Raw genomic sequence first — 23,039 nt, 5'->3', positions numbered from 1 at the left:
CATCGTTATTTGTTACAAAAAATTAGAACACTCAGTTTCAAGGTTGGATCATATTATCATTTCAAATCATCAATCACAATAGGCAATAGCATCCATCTCAAGAGGTGACACTGAGCAAATAAAGAAATTCCAGTACAGTGCTATCCGGTTTATTTTTAGTCTTGAACGATTCGCTCACGTGCCTGGTTGCTGAGGAGCCTTAAAAAATATGCTACCTATGGAAACCGTATGCAGGATACTTACTAACTGTATAATCCACAAGGGTCTTTCCCTCAAGGAGCCTCAGTATATGAGTGAGAGACTAACATACCGGGAGGAGGTCTCACAGCGAAGCACCCACCATGATTGGGAACTTCACTTTCCCAGAACGACAAGGGAGTTTGGAAGAAGTTTCTCGTTCTTTGGCCGGACGGTGTACAATTTCCTCCCTGGATGTCTCAAAGAGGACATATCCTCTCAAGTAAAACAAATATTAAGAAGTTTTATCTATTATCTCTGTTGTTTATTAATTATAAATTAAGATTTCACGTATGTGTTAGTGTATTGTTATTTAGTTATTCTCTCGTATAGTGTAGTTAAATACATTTTAGATTAAGATTGTTGTTATAGTTTATTTAAATGTAAAATTTTTAATATTTAAACGTGGCATGAATTGATCTGAAAATCGATGTACCTATGTGAGAAACGCTCGAATGAATAATGGTGTTTTTATTTATTTATATATCACCAATAACAGGCTTTAAACGAAAATAGAGGATTGGTGTTGCATCATACCGAGACCGTATTTTATATTGGAGAATAGAATGACTCTCTGTTCAGTCTATACCAGTCAAGGTTGGTTTGGGGCATTCCTTCAATGTTGAAAACACCATTATTTTAACATTATTGTTGTTGGTTACACACTTCACCCACTTCAGAAATCATCCGTCATATCAAACCGGATCCATCGATACGGTTATCACTTACCACAATATTTCGACTTTTGTGGTTACAAATGTGCCACTCCTGGACATCCATTGAGATACGCAGATGTGATACATCGAGATTGTCTGTATCCAGTGCAGGTTCTATTAGCAGGTACAGTTCAGCTAGACGTGAACTCTGTTTTGTACGCTAAAACAACTTTCAATGTGACACGAGAAAAATTGCTTCTAGCTAAAGTGCCCTCAAGGTCTTGCACCTAACGACATGAGAAATGTTCCGGCAATGTCAACGCGAATGTGTTGCCGTAACGGAGACGTAAACACACACACCCGCCTCGGACCTCCCCACTCCACCCACATTCTCCCCGCAAATTGGTAGTCTACATCCGTTTAGCGTTATTTAGGAGGTGCACTCTACATTTATCTTTTCGGTCTACACGCAATATTGGTAGGTTGAAATTTAACCTTGCTATTAAAATATTCAATTTAGTCAATTAGGGTAGGGATTTCGGTAGTGGTTAAAAGTTTTCATTTTGTAAAAGCATGAAAAATTGTTTCCTAATACTTTGCTGTTAGTAAGAACTCCTATTACCACTTAATTCGATAGAAATATATTTAAATATTTTCATTTCCTCGTTGTTTAGTTATAATAGATTATTAATTTATTTTTTGATTGAAATACCACAATCGTACAGTGAGTTTTTAACATTAAAACTCCTTGTAGTTACACAACATTACTATACCAAAACATACAGAGACTTCAACCCCCAACCTGAATTGGGTGATTGGGGATAAGTAAATATCAAAAATGTAAAACCAAAAATTTAAAATGTATACAGGTATTTAAATCACTATTTAAAAGACACTTGTAACAGAAGGACAATACCACAAACTAGAGGTCTCTATATCCAAATAGTTCAAAATGGCGGCCTGCAGTTTTAATTTGTAAAATACTTTTAATTGTGCAAAAACAAGTCCCGTATATCGGTCAGGTTTACTACTTTAACTACAAAGCTTACATATCTTAAAAGCTTCCGCAATTACTATGCCCTTAGTTAATTGTGTTAATCACGTACATTACTGAATTGAATGATTTAATTTGAATTGAAATGGTACCAAGCGCACTCTTGCGTAATAACTCAACATTTACACGGCATTTCTCATCATCTCTGGACAGTAAGCATCTTGTGAAAATCTCTCAATGAAAGCTTTTAGTTAATTCAATTATAGTTGATAGAATATATGTATAGTGTATCTTAAGCTGATCAAAATTTAATTAAAATTATATTAATTCATATCTTAATGTATAATTACGGTACCTTGAAACAATATTAACAATACACGAGACAAATTGTTTAGGAAATGGATAGTAATATCTACTTAAAGTAATGAAATACGATGGTTTATTTACTAGCTGAATAAATTAATTTAAGTAAACTTGTAAACACACGCACTCTCTCTCTCTCTCTCTCTCTCTCTCTCTCTCTCTCTCTCTCTATGATGTCATTTAACTAAATACTCAGTTTCTCTATACAACACAGAACCAGTAAATAAAAAATTGGGTCTTAAAAATTCCTACGCTTACAAAAGGTACTAATTCATATCCATGATGTGCAAATTGAATCTCGATGTTAAATTGAAACGTTTCAAAATCATTTAACGTTGAAATGTTTAACTTATCCAATTTCAGATGAAGCGTTTATGGAAGCGTGGGTTCTGGTAGATGCTCAAAGCTGCGTTCAATCTCTCAATATTTATTCAATTCTCTGGACTCGTGTTACGGTATGTTGAGTTTATCTTTGTACAATTTTCTAATTACAAGTCATTCATTTCAATTTAACATCTAAAACGAACAAATACAAATTAATACAAATTACTGAATATTTGAACCTGCCAAACAAAAAAAGTATTTTCCTATGGAAACTTCCATTATCAAACATTGTTATTCAATTAATGATTAATAGAAAACATTTCAGCTAACATAACATAACGAATCACACTGAGATTCAGACGTATATTATCGTAATTTCAGAAGTTATTGTAAAAATACTGATTTTATAAACAAAGGAGTACTTTATAATTTATTTTATTTACATTTTACAGATAAAATTATTTAAAAAATCACTTATAAACATAATGAAAATGAACAAACCATACAACCATACAATGTCATTATATGCCTAAGGAAGGAATAATATATTATTGATGAATTGTAAAGGCAAAACATTGTATTAAGATGCCATACTGATAAAGGGTAAAGTTATTTTTGGATTCCTACGTCACTCTACCGATAATCTGAAACAAAAATAAGTGCAATAAACAACCGCTTTTAGATTTGCTGTTAACTACAAATGGGCAAATTTTAGTTTAATTGCATTCGCTAGGTCTCGTGAAAGTGAATACTGCTGCATTGTTCTGTGTCTTTCAGAATGATGTTTACAATACACTGTTTAAATACTCAATATTTAATGTTTTGGGTTTGGGTTTTATGTGCACTCATCAATAATTTACTGAATACATGAGACCCGAAATCTTGTATGTGGCTCTCTACAGAAGTCTTTTCCTCAAAATTTTACCCACACGCTGATATCAGGACACTCATGAACTCCAAAACCATTTTATTAACATTGTAGGAACCCTCAGCTTTAGTCGAATGCAAAAATCAACCATATGAAAGTTCATAGAAGTGTGATACATTGCTTAGACAAGCGTGTACTTTCATTATGAATTAGAGCAATTTTAGAAAATTTAAAATATTATAGTCTGCGCAAATATACTAAATTACTTGGTTACGCTACTAAACCAGTTGGCTTTAGGAAACTTATAAAGGATATGTTATTCGTAAACGTTGCGGATATTCATTGCCTCATTATTAGCGAGAAATGAAAGTATGATGTACACTCTTAATAGTTTTATTTTGAGAAATTAACAAACTCAATTTACTCTAATGAGTCTTAGACCTTAATCCGGTAAACAAATAATTTAAAACTAGACTAAAGCATATGTATATGTCAAAGACGTTTAACTCGACTGAAAGTTTCGGCTAGGCTATTGGAATGAAAGTTTTGAGAATTGTAGAAATTAACAGTAACCACGAAATCTCGACATATTCAATAATTATTGTATTGCATTGTATGTATTTACCTTGACAAACATAATTTATCTGATGCAATTACTTATTTGAAGAGTTACGTTGACTCATGCCCTGCAATATTGTAATTGTTTCTCGCAATAAGATTATTATTATTTTGTTCACACCTGTATTTAGATAAATTAGAGTTTCTCAGAATCCTACAGACTAACAGAAATGAAATTCCCCAAGCACCTCTAATTTATAACACCTGCTTCCATATTAATATTGTGACCATATGTACACACCGAGTATAATTTAAAGTAAATATTGTTTTTTTATTCTCAATCTTTCTTTTAAGCTCATATCAATTCCTGAATATTGAACTTCCATTTTATTGTATGATTAGTTTTAAATTTATTTTTAATCTATACAAAAAGAAATGCGTTTTATACTGTTTTTTTTTTTGTTATACCTTAGATTTTATTTGTTTATTTGTAAATTGATAGTTTTTAAGCATATAGGCTACATGCTTAAAATTACCTCTTATTTGTTATAAATCTTAGTGAACATACCGAATTTAACTACAATAAGGTTAAAGATACTCGCACTTTGCATAGATTTATTAATCTACTATATCTGTATGCAACATAATTAAATGATAAATCTAGCTACTAAATAAATATAACTATTCAATCTGTAAACAATGCAAAATTGACATTTACTTTTAGCCAGTCAATAGTCAATAGTCAATTTTTTTATTGCGGAGACAAAATACATTTGTATAGCAAACGTCAAATAGGTTTAAAATTTGGACATACATACCACATCGAGCTCTCATTCAGACATACATTTGATCACTCATTCCACGTTTATCCATCGCCAATAATTCCCACTTCGTTCTAGAGTCAGTCTTGTTATTGTGTGGTCTCCCAGTCATACTCCAGAAACTCTTTTATATTGTAAAATGCATTTGACGCTAAACAGCGTTTTAAACGAGTTTTTAACGCCTTGAGCTTCGAGGCTTTTCTTAATTCATTAGGCAATCTGTTAATAAAATGAACCCCTGCCTGTGAAGGCAAGCGTTTCATAAACCACCGTCCTGTGTCTCCCAGTTCGGTAGTTTGTCTCTGCCTCTAGTCCCGTACGAGTGAATGTCTCGGCCTGTAATCAAGGCACATTTAGACATACAATACAACGTTGTTTGTAAAATGTAGAGGCTAGGCAGAGTTAACAGTTGCAACCTTTTGAAAGTTGACCTGCACGACTCTCTAAACTTTAATTTTATGCAATGGTGCGGATCGCTCGCTTCTGTAATTTAAACACTCTTGAAAATTGGTTCCTTGCACAGGCACCCCATAGTACCAATCCGTAAGTGAGGTGTGGATAAATCAAGCCATAATACGCCGTTATCAGAACTTGACTTGGGCAGTATATTTGGCTAGAGACCTCAGAACATAAATGCCTGAGGCTAATTTTGAGCAAACGTGATCGATGTGAACATTCCATGTCAAACCTTGATCAAGGTAAAATTCCAAGGAATTTTGAGGAAATAGACTTCTTCTAGTATTGTATCCGCTAACATAACGCTAGGTCCATACTCAAAGTCTACTGGGTTTAAAGTGAAATTTAAAACGTTAGATTTAGATGAATTTGTATTTAGATTGAGGCTATGAAAAATGTTGGACACAATTGTTCATTCCAACAAATGCGTTTTGTTCCAAATCTGATTTCGAAGATTCGTTAAAACAAAGAGTCGTATCATCAGCATACTGCACGATTTTCCCGTGTGGTAGTGATGATTTTATGTCATTAACATAAAGCAGGAAGAGAATTGGACTGAGAATGGATCCTTGAGGAACTCCATAACTCATATTTACAGAATTTGAAATATGATTAGAAATTTGGACAACTTGGAGTTCTATGGCTTAGGAATGAACTAAGCCATGTGTGTGAGGCACGCCTCGAATGCCATGCGATTCCAGTCTGTCAAGCAGTGTAATATGGTCAACACAATCGAAAGCTTTAGATAAATCGAGAAACACACTTAGAGTGTGATTTCGACTTTCCAATCCCTCTACAATCATATCGACAAGACCCACAATTGCATCTATTGTCGATTTGCCCTTTCTGAAGCCAAATTGGTCATTTGAGAGCTGATTGTGTTTATTCAGAAACTGAAGCATTCGCACTAAAAACAACTTTTCAAATAGTTTGCTTAAAATAGGCAAAATAGAGACAGGCCGATAGTTATTCATGAGTGTAGGGTCGTCTTTTTTAAAGATAGGGGTTACTTTTGACATCTTCAGGAGTGAGGGAAAAACTCCCAAATGAAATGAGGAATTTATCAAGGGCGGGTCAGAAACGTCGAGGCGGTGAGGCGGTGCCTCACAATATGCTTCGAGCATTTTTTTATGAGCCACATTGAGTTTTGAATTAAGATCATTCGATTTTTTGGCTGGGAGCTGCTGAATAATACTGACGAGTTCTTTCTCGTCGACCGGTGCCAAGCACATAGAGGCTGATGGAATTTGTCTTCTCGTGGAGTTTGCTACAGGAGCCGATGGCCGAGGGCCTTGGTCACAAGCCACAGTTTGCCAAAAAACTTGTTAAAACACGTTAGCCACCTCAGTTTTCATCATCCAAAAGCCGATCCCCAATTTTTGATCTGTGCTATTTTTGAAGGATTTGATTTATTGTTAATGATGATGCCCCAAATAGTTTTAGAAATGTTTTTTGAAGATATAATCGCTTTTGAGACATCATATGCTTTTGCTGCATGGATCACCTTTTCTATAAATTGTTTTATATTTCCGGAAAAATGTTTTAAAAAATTGTCATCTTGTGTTTGTTTATAAATTTCAGAGTAAAACTTAAGTTTTTCTCTCGAGATGAGAATTCCTTTAGTGATCCATTTATTGTTTGTCATTTTTTGACCAATTTTGATGGTTCCTTTTTGGGACAACATAGATCTAAATAAAAGTTTAAATAACTATTAAAAGTTTCAAACTGTTGCTCAACTGGTTTTGGATAAATTTAGAAAGTCCCACTTTTCTTTCGAAAGGAAAGAGTTGAGGAGAGCGATATTTTCTGGCCTTGTGTCTCTTACGGTTTTGGAAATTTTGGGCTCCCTAATGAATGAGGTAACGTTGAAAGCTGACAGAAGAGGGTAAGTTTGCGTAAGATATTAAGGACCTGCACTTTGTAATGCAAACACAAGACGAGATATTCTCCTGTGTACTTGGCTTTATTTACAGTGGAAATTTGTGTGTGTTTTTAATATCTACTTAAAATAAAAATGTCGTCAATTCCAGTTGCACATTACAATGAATTTTGATTGATTTTGATTGACCCAGTGGTAGCTGTCGAAAGAAATCTTAAGTGAAACAGTTTTGGTGTTCTGAAGAACATCAAGTATTAGGCTATACAAAATAATATATATATAGATAATGCCAAATATACATATAAATATTAAAGTGTCTACTTAAGATTCTCTTTTTTATATATTTCTATCTTTTTCCAAACTCTTAAGCCTTTATTTGATTTAATAAGTTATTTAATATAGAAATAGTAGCAAGGAACCATCTGTTTCGCACGTAACTCCTGCTAAACAACTGTGACATCAAGGGACATTTTTTTAAATAACATATCAAACACTCTGATAAATGGTGTACACTGAAAGATCTCATGATCTAATTTTTGAATAATTAGGCTTTACAGAGCAGCATTTTTATAAAAATTCCAACTTCTTATTTGGAAGAAAATATAGATCTGTTCATGCATGGTGTGCAGAAGATGAATGTAGACAGAAAGGGACAGAATGTATTTTGCACTCTTGTCACGTTCGTCACATCCGTCATGGCAGAATCTCTGTGTCAACACGGCGACAATCTTCACTCTGAGATATTGAAGTCACCTGCCTTGTGTGCATGGTGTGCAGAAGATGAATGTAGACAGAAAGGGACAGAATGTATTTTGCACTCTTGTCACGTTCGTCACATCCGTCACGGCAGAATCTCTGTGTCAACACGGCGACAATCTTCACTCTGAGATATTGAAGTCACCTGCCTTGTGTGCATGGTGTGCAGAAGATGAATGTAGACAGAAAGGGACAGAATGTATTTTGCACTCTTGTCACGTTCGTCACATCCGTCATGGCAGAATCTCTGTGTCAACACGGCGACAATCTTCACTCTGAGATATTGAAGTCACCTGCCTTGTGTTTATAGAGTAATTAAGAAACGCTGTTTATTTGACCTAAACTGTGAGTAATTGGTAGTACGGTGTTTTTGCATTAATTTTGAATCGGGATTGGGTAACTTATAATATTAAAATGCAAGAAAATTTTGAATTATTGTTTATAATAATAATGTATAATGTATTAGGTAAAATACATTTTTCTGTATGCAATATTTATTTTTGATTTGATTTATTTATTTTTTACTAAAAATCAAACTGAATTAATTGAAATTAGGAATAGTTGACTAAAGTTTGATATTGCTTTGATGTAATTATAAATAACCTAGTAGGGGTGAGGGAGGGAGGGGTTTAACAATTTAAAATACTTAAACGTGATTTTAAGCATTGTTGTAATTGATTTTGTGAACTCTAAAAATTAACGATTATAAGAATAATTCTATTAGTTCTATTGAAATTATTCTTAAATATCAATTATTGCGAGAAAAATCTTTAAAAAGGCGTGCTTTTTAAATTTACTTTTTATCCTCAATTTGGGAAAATTCGTCTTTTGTATCTACACTCCAGTTATGATTCATCGGGTCAGACCGAACGCAAGTTTGTATGTATTTGTTGTTTGATCACAGGAACTATTACTGACTTTTCCCCTTGAATGAACGGTTTATATAAACACGATCGAGATTGTAAAATCAAAAGTAAGGTTATTATTTTAAAAGTAATAGTGTAATATAAAGATGATGCAAATCGGTCAGCCACATTGCAGTGGGTAATTTCAATATATAAAGGGCTAAACCCTAAAGCCTACAACCAATAAACTCATATTAACATTTCCTTACACATATTCTGTACACACATAGGCACAAATCGAGTAAACTCGTGTCAAAATTCGCAAACCATGCGAATAAATAAAAACTGGATTATACAGTGACAAATACTTGTATATATTGATTTTCAGTTGGCAGAAAGTATTCCTTCTGCTTTAAGGGCACTAACCTAGGAAAATACAAAAAATTGTATCGATATATGGGTGTTATTTATAGATAAAGTAATGAATTGTGTATTACACCACTGATGTTCAGTTCTGAGTTATGTTCCAAATTTTAAGACTAGGCCTTCAAGTGTTAATAAATTGATTAAATATTTAACAGATGAAATTTGAGTTGATGTACTACAGATTAAATACCTAATTGATAAAATTGACAGAAAGATAAAAAAATGAGTTGATGGAAAGATTTGAAGTATTGTACTTCAGACAAATCGTATTACGTTATCAGCAACTGGTAGAAGAGAAAAAGAATCAATATAACTTAAACTTCACAAAGTATTTTATATATGAAGTGATTGTTAGTAGTGCCATGGAAATTACTAATAAGTCAGATTTTAGGGAAATACTGAAAAATGTGTTCAACATTTTTAGTCTGGAAATCTAAATTGTCAGTAATTTTGTGTATTTTTTAACTTTGTTCTGTCGTAAATGTGTTTATTTTTCACTAAATGATATAGCTACATTATCAAGGTAACCGTAATCTGTTACGATATAAAAATGTGTTATTGCCATTTCGTAAAAAGTTAAATATATTTATACAACTACAATATGTCGTATTAAGGGAATTCGCTACTGAAATTACGTAAAAATTATGATATTTTCGAGAAAATTTTCTTGCTCATTTCGTCTGTTAGGTTATAAAATAAAATAGCTGATAAAGATCATATACACAATAAAATATATTATTACTCACGTTCCAACATTATATTCATGAAAGAAAAAAAAAACACTTTATTTAATCAAATAAAATCGATTTGAAATATTTCTTTATAGTTTAGTACGAAAATATGCGCCTTTATTATTTATAAATATATCTACTACAACTCTTTTTTATTTTCACAAATGCTAATTATTGTCATAATACATTTTTATTTACATTCAATGTTTATGAAATAAGGTGACATGACAAAAGGTTTTGACTATCAGCTGATCAGCTGATTAAACTTAGTGGTGAAATAAGATGGAATAAACTATTTTGTGCTACTGATTGTGTGATTATTGTTTATCAATTTACCAAATAACTAACTAATAACTAACAGTGGAGAAAAGTAGGCAAAATATTGCACTTCAAAACAACTTGTAACTTGAAAGCAGACGCCATATACATGTAAGGGTTTATTTTATTTTATGCACTATTTGTTTTATAGTGCGACACGAACGACATGTACCATATACTGCAAACATTCATCATTAATAAAATAAATAAATAAAATAAAATAAATATATTTAATTACTAAGTTATTCTGTTTATTCCAAGTGGCATGCATTGTTCTCATCAAGCGCTGTTTACCGAAAGAGGTGATTTTCCTGTTTTCAAGATAAAATTCGATATAAATATAAAAACTTTAACTTCATTATCGGAATTTTTACCACTTGTACTTGTGATTTAGGTAGATTTAGATATGTAAGTAGTTTTGTATAAAATAATTAAATTAAAGGTTGAAATAGCTAAAAAATAATAGTTATTTTGTTAGTTCTACCTAAATGTGAAGTTTAAATAATTACCTTTGAATATACCGAACTCAAAAAAATCTATTGTGTACTTTCTGTAGAATATCAACTTTAAAAAGCCTCCACAATTTATAAAGAATACCATTTTATATTTTTATTCCTACCAAAATTATTATTTTTACGTTTTTACACTATACCCTAAGGAGAAAAAAATACTGTAACCTCTTTCCTCACTTAATACAAAATCACCCTTTTCAGTAGCGAATCCCCTTAAGTTGGTCATGCATTTTTAAACACCTTTTGCAAAGTGTGTTATAAAAACCAAACCTGATGTTGTAGTGTTAATAAACTTATAATTGTAAAGGCTCTAGGGAACGGGATATTAGTGTTTAACAAAACATGAATTGACTTCCTCGTCATCAGAGGGAATTAGCTGCCATTTCCGAGTATCTCGGATTCTCTCAGTCTATTACCCAAGTAATTAAAGCCAAGCATAAACTTTCCATGAAATTTCATTAAACTCAAATGTCCCGAAGTCATACAACTATGAAGAGCTTTTAAACTTAACCAATTTCAACTCGAGATGCTGCACGCTTATATATGTTGCAAGTTGGATGGAGTTTGGCTCTGATGGAAATTTACAAACTTACTTATGTTCTTTTCTGGGGTCTGGGCGGGAGAAAACATGCCGCCTCACTACGACAACAGAGTGGAGACGGGAATACACTTTTGCATTTATGTTTCTTTTGTAGTAAGTTGTTTAGAAACATTGCATCTCTTATAACATTTTCGCTCAGTGGAATGTTTGCCTTTACAAACTCGGTCTAGTTCTTTTTGTAAGTACAACACAAATAAATACACACATGTCGATAATAAACGTTAAAATGGCTGTTGATTTAATATAATTCATTTCTGGTCCTGAGTTGTGTATAAGTTTTAGAAGACATTATTTCTTTGGATCCACTTTCATGTAATTAGATATTTAAGTTGATGTGGTCGTTTTGTCGGACATTAAAAGTCGAATAGTGAAATAATTTCAATGAAAGTTAAATGAAATTATAAAAGTTAAACTCATATTTCTCTACCAAATTTCACCGCATTTGGTTACAGAACTCCTAGAACTCCAGTAGTTGCGCTGAATTCCCTCTTTTAGGATGCTATACAGTAAAGCCCTGAAGGCTGACTCTGTTGATATTTCTTTATACGAACTTATGATGTGATATGAAGGATCTGAATAACACTTTTAAACTGAAATACGCCTATGTTCAACTTATGTCACACTAGTAGTTATCCGCGGCATCACACGCAATTTCGCAGGTTTTGCACCTGTATGAGCACCTCTGGTTCGAGTGAATTTGATTTCCGAAGCTAATGTCGAGTTTGTCTTCTTCCCATGATCAAGAAAATATGACAAAAAGTGTATATTTATGGTGATTGTAATTTACTCCGATTTTAGTATTTTTGTTCCATAGCTTATGCCTCTTTTCCGGTCAAGAAAATACATGCACACTCTGAGAAGCCTACTTTTATAAAAAAAACCAATAATTTAGGTTTAATGAGTCTTTAAATGTATAGTAAAAGCTATGCTACACTGTCCGTTATATCTATACTGCTAGCGGTAACCGCTTTTTTGAACGCAATTTGGAAGGTGTTGCACGTGTATGACCACTAGGTTAGAGTGAATTATATTTCCGACCACGTTGAGTTTGATTTGTTTCCATGATAAAAAAAAATGTTTATACTTATGGCCGTTGTAAATTAATTGTTCTTAGTATGATTTGTTCCATATTTGATTTTGCATTGTTTCCCGATCAAGAAATTATATATCACAGATTAGAAAAGACCACTTCTGTAAAGGTAAATTTTATATCGGCCTTTAAATTTATAGTACAATTTAGATAGTAGCAGTGTTTGTTAAGTGTAGTACTTAGTAATTGATACAAATATACAGTAAAAACAACATTAAAAATGGCACCACGCGTTTGTTTCTTTACAAACTGACAAATATTAATATTATTATAGTACATTTAGAGCGGGAATTGGTTTATTAGTTCAAAAGTACAGTCCAGCGAACTTTCATCTAGCAGAGTTCTTGCTGACTGTTTCAAAGGGAGCCTTCGGAGTCAAATTGTGACTATCTTTATGTTTTAGAACATTTTGTAGGGTTGATGATCACCTACCTAATCGCTGAGATCTAAAACGGCTTTTGGTTATTACTACTATTATTAGAAACTACTCATACTATAATGTACTCACTATAAATGTAAATAAATTGAAAATAATAAACAATGTTTATACACAACAATTTATTACATTATACATGCTATTTAAATTAAGGTGTCACAACTTTAGTAACAAAAATGGATTTTACGACTTGAAAGACAAGTAGGGCGTAGCCCGGAGGGAATTGCGAAATAAGAATAGACCTATATCCATCCAAGGAACCGCAAGAATGTATATGTAAATTTTCAGTACAATCGGTCGAGAATTTACGCATGAAAACATAACAAACAAACAAAGGAACTTCGAATTTATAATATTATACTTAGGTTGTTCAAACGCCACAAGAGTATAATTATTGTACTCGGTTTGTTTACACTTTTATTTATTCTAATATTTTTACCATCATGGTTACCCATAAGACTTATGTAAAAATATTCGCTAACGCTCAGAAAAATCCCTTGGAGTGACAATCTCTAAGAACTCGATGTTGCTTATATAAAAAAACTTCATGGAATATATCGAGTCTGTAGATTGGTTCGTTCTCCAGATATCGTGCAGACGGACTTACAAGGAGTTACAGAACCACACAAAACTATACTTGTACGATAATGGTGTTCATTCATGAACCTATTGTATTTTTCATGCATTGTACATTAACGCATCAATGTAATTTTAAACGTAATTTCAGATGTTCTTGATAAAAATTGTCTAGTTTAATTTAGTTTAGTTTAGAAATAATTTATTTTTTCGTTGCTATTTATCACAACATCGTGAACACAGCAAGGTTGGAATAACAATAAAATTGAATGATTAATAGGATTTCTGACGTTTCCCATCGTTATATGTTATAAAATGTGTAATACAAAATTGAATGGTTGAATAAACAGTAAACGTTCCTTCGGTCCATCGGCCGTACCGTAGTAGTAAAAAACTATTCAATTATCCAGTAAATTATTTTATAGATGAAAGTATAATGATAAACTTGTATTGTCCTCCAAAATAATTCTGCACCTCTTGAAGGTATTAACTGAATGATAAAAAAGTTAAATCACTCCCAGGTAGAAAATAATTAGGACAGTTAGATTCATGTTCACAAAGAGAATCGTTAGTGATGGAAGCGCCGCCTGAGGTCTTCTTGGCTTTTAATTTGAAATTTTAAGATTTGTTTGGTTTGGCCTTTGTTCTCATTTGTTTTTTGTGGAACAATGAAAATAACTGTTCGACTCACTGTAATGCCTTATACCCTTCAGAGGCTTCATTTTGTCCATTATTATTGTAAATAATAATAATAATAACATTAAACTATTTACATCATATATATTATTATATTAGGTTTATATGCTATGCCCATTAATGTAACTCACCACCAGGCGGCGCAGCAACAGATACAAGTTTTCAAAGCGCCTGCACACTATAAAGTGCAATTACGAGACAGTTACGTATATTAAATAGCCAAACACTATTTGAAGGCGCTAAGTTCTAATGTATATTTGTCTTTAAGATACATTTGTGATTGAACTTAAAGCTTAAGTGTTAGACCACTTTACAATAAGTACATGGCGTGTAGAATGACTATGAACATACACAGATTTTCTTGATCGTGGCAACAAGGAAAACTACATCGGCGAAACAGCTAGTACATCATAAATCTTGAGTGGCAAACTTGAATTAGCACTGTTTATTAATAAAATTAGGGCTACGTCACGTGACTTTGATTGCACCGTTCAAATATTTGTTACCTGACTTTTCCTCCACAGATGGCAGTCGAGCGCTAACTTTTGCTGTGAAACAGTTTATTCCATTGTATGAGTTATCTCTTGAATTCTAAGCAGAAGAACAAATGAAAACAGAAAAAACCCATTTCCTTGATAGATGATTTTAAGGTTCTAAAGTGGCTTAGGTGAAATAGTTTTCAAGAATTGCCTAGGCAAGAACGTAGCCAGGCAAAATTTGAGGGGGTTCAAGAAAACTTATATTTTACCAAAGTGGACAGAAAGTCCCATTTTGTTTCGTAAAAGGTTCTTAACTCGTATTTGTGTTAAGAACGATATAAATCAGTACATGACAGTAATAATAAATTATTTAAATAATAATAATCGTTTACTAAATAGTAATTAAAAATTGGGCCGGGGGTTCCGGACCCCCTGGACTCCTCGCTGGCTACGTCCATTTGCAAAGGCACTTTTAGTTTTTCCTCTAGTAAGCTGAAGTGGCTATTTTACTATCTCACTTTGTACTCGTTGATACTCATAGATTCAAAATAAATTAATAATATCGCAGATGTCTGAGTTACAACTACTATATAAGTTATCGTATTTATAATCAATATGTATCGTACAAGCACATAATCTTGTTTTTGTGAAATAAATAGAGAAAATAAACCTTATAAATAAACTGCCCGTTAGTTTCACTAGCTTTATGGAGGGTTTAAAGCAGAGAGAAGTCGAGAGATTTTAAAAAGATATGTTTTTGTTGTACTAACGTGTAATTAACCGTCATACACCTAGGTAATACTTATTTCAGCGCCAGGCAGTGAGATAAATAGACTAAATTTCTACTTGCCGCCAAATAGTCAGGTTCCTTACCTCAGTACAAAACAATAAATACAAAACTTTCCTTCACGATGAATATTTCGACTTTTTTCGTCTAGCTCTCCACAAATACACTATACACTGGGTCTTAAAAACATGTTGGACTATTCATTTTTATCTATTGACCAATCTAAAAATGGTTGCCAGCTAAAGAAAATAGAATGAGTTAAAATATTAACGATGTCAGAATAAAGAAGTTTATTAATGAGATCTTTTATTAATATTGTATAAAATATTAGAAAAAAAATTTGAGTAAGATTATATTTTAGTCAAAGGAGACTATTTTGAATATTTTTGGACAAAGCTATAAATACATATTCGAGTAGATTAAAATATAAAATATAGGCCTACATGATAGTTAATTTATTTTTTCTTATTTTTATGTGAAAGTAAATAATATGGAAAGGAACTAGACTGAGAAAAAGAATATTGAGCACATTTCATAAACATTTTAATTTTTAAATCTCAACGTCTGCACAGTGAAATATTTTATAAATTTACCCCAATCAATATATTCGAAATATAAACATTGAAAATATAATTACTCTGATAAATACTCGCCTGCGGGACTATTTCACAAACTCACTAAACCAATCAAATTAATGTAATTACATATGCTGCAAGCACCCTGGGGAATAATAAAACCCAGGTGTTGGTGGCGTTGGTATTGGATATAATAAAATATAATTCTTTGCTAGTTGTCTCAGTGCTCCAGATACGCTACAGTTTCAACATTGATTTTCATAGAAACATTCCAAATTGTTTTAATTTAAATTTAATACATTTAATTATTTTAAAAAATTCTTTGATTTATATTAAACTGCGGGATGGTTAATGCTAAGTTTGAAATTATTGCTAACAGAACAGAAGATTAAAAAAAAAACTGTTTCTTACAATAAATGTTGTAAAGATAATAGGATTTCGGAAGTTTGCTGTAAATATGTTACAACATGTATAACACAACGTTTCGTCATGTGAGAAGACAATAAGTATATATTTACTGTGTACATATACATAAAAGTTATAATATGTGTCGACTGTTACTAAAAAAGAAAGAAGAAATAAGTTAAAAAACACGAAAACTGCTTGGATTCTAGACAAGAGGAAAGGAACCCAGGCGTTATTATTATACATTTTGTAACATAAAGATGACAAATAATCCTGTTATTTCATACCTTCAATAAATTGTCAATAACAAACTGTCATGAAAGCAACTTAAAACCATCGTATTATTCAACATAAAAAGTTTTACATGCTTGGCATTAAGAGACTTCAAAAAAAGGTTTTCAGAGATAGAAATGTTAAATGCCCTTTCCTTGAAAATACTGAGAAAAGGATAAATCATTTTTATATCGCTGCTCTGTTTCTCAAAAAAGGAACAAAAGTTGTTTTTATATTCTGAAAGTCTTAAAAATTGAAGCAAACACTGTAAACACTAAAGAATGAAATCTTTAACGTGACAAGAAACTCTAGAAGCTCAATAATAATAGCTCCCTTTGTGCAGACCTTTCCCTCGCTGTCTTGTCTGAGCCGCTCGCAGTTTGACAAATTAGACACCGACAACACCTCGAGGACAGGGCGCTTTGCTTCATGTTTGAGGAGTTAATTTGTCTGTCACCATCTCTGACTCCCTTTGTGCAGACATGTCCTTTGCTATCTTGTCAGAGCCGCTCGCAGTTTGACAAATTAGACACCGACAACACCTCGAGGACAGGGCGCTTTGCTTCATGTTTGAGGAGTTAATTTGTCTGTCACCATCTCTGACTCCCTTTGTGCAGACATGTCCTTTGCTATCTTGTCAGAGCCGCTCGCAGTTTGACAAATTAGACACCGAAAACACCTCGAGGACAGGGCGCCTTGCTTCATGTTTGAGAGTTAATTTGTCTGTCACCAATTCCGACTCCCTTAAAATATTTTAAAATTGAGTTTTACACCTAAAAAAATGTATATGGATTTTAATAATCTGCCAAGACAACAAGAATGAAAGTATAATATAAGGTTAAAACCCTGTATTCGAAATTAATTCTAGACTTAATGTGACTTACATTGTTAATAGTTCATACGGTGGTTTTTACAACTTTATTATAATGATGTATTATATGTGAATATTTGTAAGCTGTTTGTATAATAATATAATATCTAATAGTCTTGTTATTCCTTTAAAAATAAGAAAAACTCAATAAACACATAACACTAATTATTAAAAATACAGTTTTGTATTTAACTGTAAAAATAAATACATAATTGCAGTAAAAGTTTTAGATGTAGTTTTTTTTTCTTCACATGTTCTTAAGATCGACTTCAGTTAACATTTTTTCAGTTAGCATAAAACGTGATGGTGGAAAATTAAGGCTTTAATTCATTCAGAGGGAGCGTTGTTTTCTTTTGATTACAACTTGAGGGCTCAGTGATATCACATTGTGCCATTGTATTAAGAGTCAGCGGGAGAAAATCACCAACTCGCGTGTCCACAGAATAATCCGATTTATAAAGGTGTTTTATATCAGTTTTTTTTTTTTTACTTTGGGTTTTTTCTAAATGATACATATCAATACCGACTAGAATATTAGGACTGAATGTGTATAGCCTAGTAGATCATAAGTGGCCGCACAACATTCTTAGCATGTAATTGCCACTTTTAACACATGTTAAAAATTATCAATTAATATTTTGTAATCAGCCACTCACTCCAAACTCCGAGACAGTTCTACGAGAATGTTATTCTCGCCTTTAGAGAGTATTTATGAAATAAGCTCAAGGCTGCAGGACAGATATTGTTCCTAGCTTACTGAGGAGATTTTGTGCAGTAGGGCAGATGGGGAAGACTAATTTATCTAATATTTACGTGAAGAGAGGAGTTTAATAAAGAACGCGATCGTTTTGTCAGTGATGTTTGGGTAGTGATGTTGTATAGTGCGTGTTGTCCAACAGTGTCCAAGGTCACTGCAGTTTCCTGGATGGGGTATCTTCCTGGGAAAACCAATCCTTGATTTGGTCCTACTCAGACTATTCAGCCAATCAGTAGAGAAGGTGAGTTTGGTCCGTGAATCGACGGTAGACCCGTGGTATTAAGTATCACTGCGTTCCTGACGTATCTTAGCAATCCAGTCAGGAAACGCATTGTGGAGTTTTGAAAGTATTTTAGCCTTTTCCTGGTTGAAACAGATGTTGTAGGGTACCAGGACTGGACGAATGATGCCCCATATAGCAGCAGTTAGTGTTCTCCGATAGGGGAGAGGTAGGCCTTAGCATCGAGAAGGGGCCTCGGCAGGAGGCTTTCCCCAGGTTGATGCGGGTGATAGCGGTCGGTACTTAGGGTGTGGCAGTATTCCCAAATAATAGGTTTTAGTGGTCCACCGTATCCTATCCTCCTGGAGGTGAAGATTATTACGAAGGACGTCCCACTTCTTCCTAGTGAAGCAAATAGCTTCAAATTTGGCAGTGTGTAACTTTATTCTCCACTTCTTGTTTCGAGTTTTTATTACACAAACTTGCATGATTGACGAAAATGCGCTGACCGCACGAAGAATAACGCATCGTCGGCGTAGAATGCTAAGTCCATTCTGTGAGTCAGCGGGATGCCATTGGTGTATCATAGGTATAATATTAATCCAAGGACCGATCTCTGTGGCACACCGCCAAAGATTGGTAGAAGACCTGATATGGTTAGTTCCCCTGAAATAGCCAAACGACACTCTTGAAAATATGATGCCACCAGTTAGAATATACGCCATGATAGAAGACTGTGTGCGATCTTGAAGAGCTCGTCTTTGGTAACCAAGCCTATGTGTATATTCTCAGTCAAATGAGTGACTAGCCTGATTAGCATAAGGGTAGTGGCCTGGAGCGAAAAATGGAACTCCTTTAGGAATAATCCAGGTAGCAAACGTTCGCCAGAACCCTGGAGAGGGTTGGTAAAAGAGATATCGGACTTTAACTTTCCTGTATCGACATATTCTTCTCCGTCTTCCAAGGAACAGGGAAGAGTGAGCTGAAAACAACGATTAAATAAGGTCTTGATTCAATAAGTCCAGATTGGGTGTCCTAGAATAGCCGGTGATCCGATGTTACGATAGGTCGAAGCTTGGAGAGGGCTCTGGTGACTTCAATCTCGTTAATGGGAAGCGAAGGAAGTCTAGTCTACGTCTTCTATAGTCCAGGTAGCTTCTGGACTGCCGTCATAAATCGGCTCAGTCATTAGTGACACGAAGGACTCAATCGATGTGATGTCGGTTGAAATTTAAAACTGCACACGAATCATCTGCATAAATCTGCGATAAATCATCTAACACGGCAAATATGTACGTGAGCTGCAGACACAGCTCCAAGAGATCGAGCAGGATTCTCGGTATATTAATATTAAAATTCAAGGTATCCGGAGAACACTAAACAAAAATAGTAGTACACAATCAGTTGCACAATATCGAAAACATATCGCCTGAGCCTTTTCTCTAGAAGGCACACATTTAATTTACATCAGTTATTGTAAACATTCCTAATTAAATTTGCCCAGCTAATATTGGCTACACTATTATCAAACAATTAAAAATTTAACTGACATTGTTTATTATTTTATAGTGAAATTGTTTATAGGTATAAGCTATATCAGATGTTAGTCACTACACGAATAAATGAAAAATTAAAAACACAACATTGTTGACTTGAAAGAGCTCGTGTTTCCCGCAAAAGAAGCCAGTGCAGGACAACAGTTTTATGACACACATGTTGTTGTTATTCTGTAACGATCAAGGAATGCCCCGTTATTTCACTTCACAAAGCAATTTTGCCACTCGCTCTGTGTAGCAAAACACAGTTGTGGTTTCTGAACTTTCATTAACTCTATTCACTTTATGGTGAGCCACACCCCGCTTCCGCTCGCCCGTACCAAGCTAGCTTAACAAAGAACGTGCTCCCATTGGAGCGGAGCGGGGCCCGACTCACGGAGAGAGAGCAAGGAAAGGCAAAGAAAGAACGTGGATGGCCAGCCATAGTGAAAAATATATATATATTTGAGAAGAAAAAAAGCAAGGGGACAAAACGCAGACAAAACTACCCAGAAAGGTTGCCTACTCAGGTGCACCTGGAGAACAAAAATATAAGTGGTCAACCCAGACTTATGGATAAAATTTAAAATCTTTTAATAAATTTAAGTTAGATAGAATTTAGAGCGCCAAATTTCAAACAGGAAAAGCCAAAATCACCCGGAGTCCTGTGGCACAGGGCGGGTTCCTGAAAGGATAGAATTAACCTAAACTTAACTACTTAAAACTAGATAACAAACTGGATAACAATACTTAAATAACAGGCACACTGAGACAATATCACAGCAGGGTTATCACAGAGAAATAATGTCCTCAAGTAGGAAAACCTTAGTAGCCCGCCATGGCACTGGTGTAAGGACCCGGCCCAAGAATCATGGGAGAGGCGGACATTGGAGCTGGAGCTCGTGAACCTCGTCAGTTGACACAGCCGTGTTTTAGCCAAGACATTTGGGGCAGAACAAAACCCAAAACTAAATAAAAGGGTAAAACAAAATAAACTTCACTAGTAAACGGTCTGAACAGAAGTCAAAGTCGCTACTCTCTCGATCCAGTCGCAGACGACACCAAAGCCTCGAAGAGTCAACGAGAGCAAACACCAACAACAAAATAAAGCACTATAACAAAAGAGTCGGGAAAACTGAAAGGGGCACGAGGAAATTTGACCCGGCTCAGACACCCCCCCCCCAAAAGGGAGACTCCCCTCTCCAACAAGGAAACTCAAGAAGCTCTCCCCAGTTTAAGGAATTCCCCGGCAAGGCTTTAGATGAGAAATATGTGCCTTTCGATAAACCTTGCCGGTTTGGGGATCTCCCAACAGAGCCGTCACCTGAGTCAGAAACCTAAAGATACGGGTGGGGGCCCCTGTCCACCGATAAGACAACTTTGCAGCCCTTTTGTCCACGGCCGAACTGGTCGGATGAGCTCTACAATATACAAGTTCCCCCTCTCGGAAAGGGTTAGCCACACGCCCCTTGTTATACTTCCTCCTCAGCAATTCCCTAGCCCTGAAAAGATTTTCGCCGGGGCAGCTGCCCAAGTGCTTAGCAACATCAGGAGTACCAGGCGGTGGCAGAAGGTCCCCAATCCTCCAAATATTAGCCAAAGGGTTGTTGGGGTGGAAACCCAAACAACAACTCGAAGGGCAACCGCCTTGTGACTTTCATGAACAGCTGTGTTAAAAGCAAATTGAATCCAAGGGAGTTCTTGGTCCCACGTCTCGTGATTTTTAGCATGGAAAGCGATGAGGGGCTGATCGCAGATTACGGTTAAAAACGCTCTGCGTGGGAGGGCTGTGGGTAGTAAGGCGAAGTCGTCACATGACGGATACCGTTGCCCAAAGCACATTCTCTTGAATTCATTGGACAAAACTGAGTTCCATTATCGGATACTATAGTGGCGGGAATTCCGAAATGTTGGAAAAGATTGGTACGGAGCACCTTAGTCGTGAGCTGAGCTGTGGCGCTTCGTAACGGAAACAACCAGACGAACTTGGAGAAAAGCATCTACACAGACAAGCAGGAACTTATTACCTGACTTGCTACGAGGGAAAGCCCCAACGTAGTCGATGAAAAGCTTCTCCAGAGGTCTCTCCGCCACTTCAGATGACAACAGACCCAGCTTAGTGTTCTGGGCGGGCTTGCTTAACGAGCACAGTTGACATGACCGTACTCGAGCCGCAATGTCCCGATCCATACCCTTCCAAATGAAGAGGTCCCTAATCTTCGCGATGGTTTTATGTATACCTAAATGACCGCCCACGGGAGAAGTATGGAAAATAATGAAAAACCATCGGTACAAGAAGACTTGGCAGCACTAATTTGGGCTTTCCCCGCTGCCTAGCTCGACAGCAAAGGGTACCTTGGGACAGAAAGTACGGGGGGTGGGGCACCTCCCCCTTGAAGCTCACAGATAATATTGGCCAGCTCGGGATCATTTAGTTGATGAGGGAGGATATCCGAAAAGGCCAGAGGACAGTCAAGCAGCAACAGCCCCACATACCGGCTCCAAATCCTGAAGTTGGTCGCCGGGAGTATGGTACATCCTAGAAAGCGTATCGGCAATGATATTTTGCGTGCCACGCACATGTTGCACAGTAAATTTAAGGGAAGATATTTGAACGACCCAACGACCAATTTTCCCAAGCTGACGAGGATGAGCGAGGAGGCCAAGATAGTGCCTGGTTGTCGGTTTCAAGGAGAAACTCTTTATGTTCTAAAAACCTTCGAAATTTATTTATCCCCGAACACAACAGCCAAACACTCCAGCTCATAAACAGACGAACTATTTTTTTCACAGGGTGTCAATGTGCGTGAAGCATAAGCAAATTGGCTGCCTGACGCCATCCACCTCCTGAGACAACACCGCCGCAATAGCCAAGGAGGACGCATCAGTTTGTAACACGAATTATCGACCAAAATCCGGCATAGCCAACACAGGAGGCTGCATAACAGCTTCTTTCAACAATTGAAAGGACGTCTGCTGTGTTTCACCCCATTC

Source organism: Homalodisca vitripennis, chromosome 4, assembly GCF_021130785.1.
Source record: "Homalodisca vitripennis isolate AUS2020 chromosome 4, UT_GWSS_2.1, whole genome shotgun sequence".
Lineage (NCBI taxonomy): Eukaryota > Metazoa > Arthropoda > Insecta > Hemiptera > Cicadellidae > Homalodisca > Homalodisca vitripennis.
Note: the sequence above shows the minus strand (reverse complement) of the source record.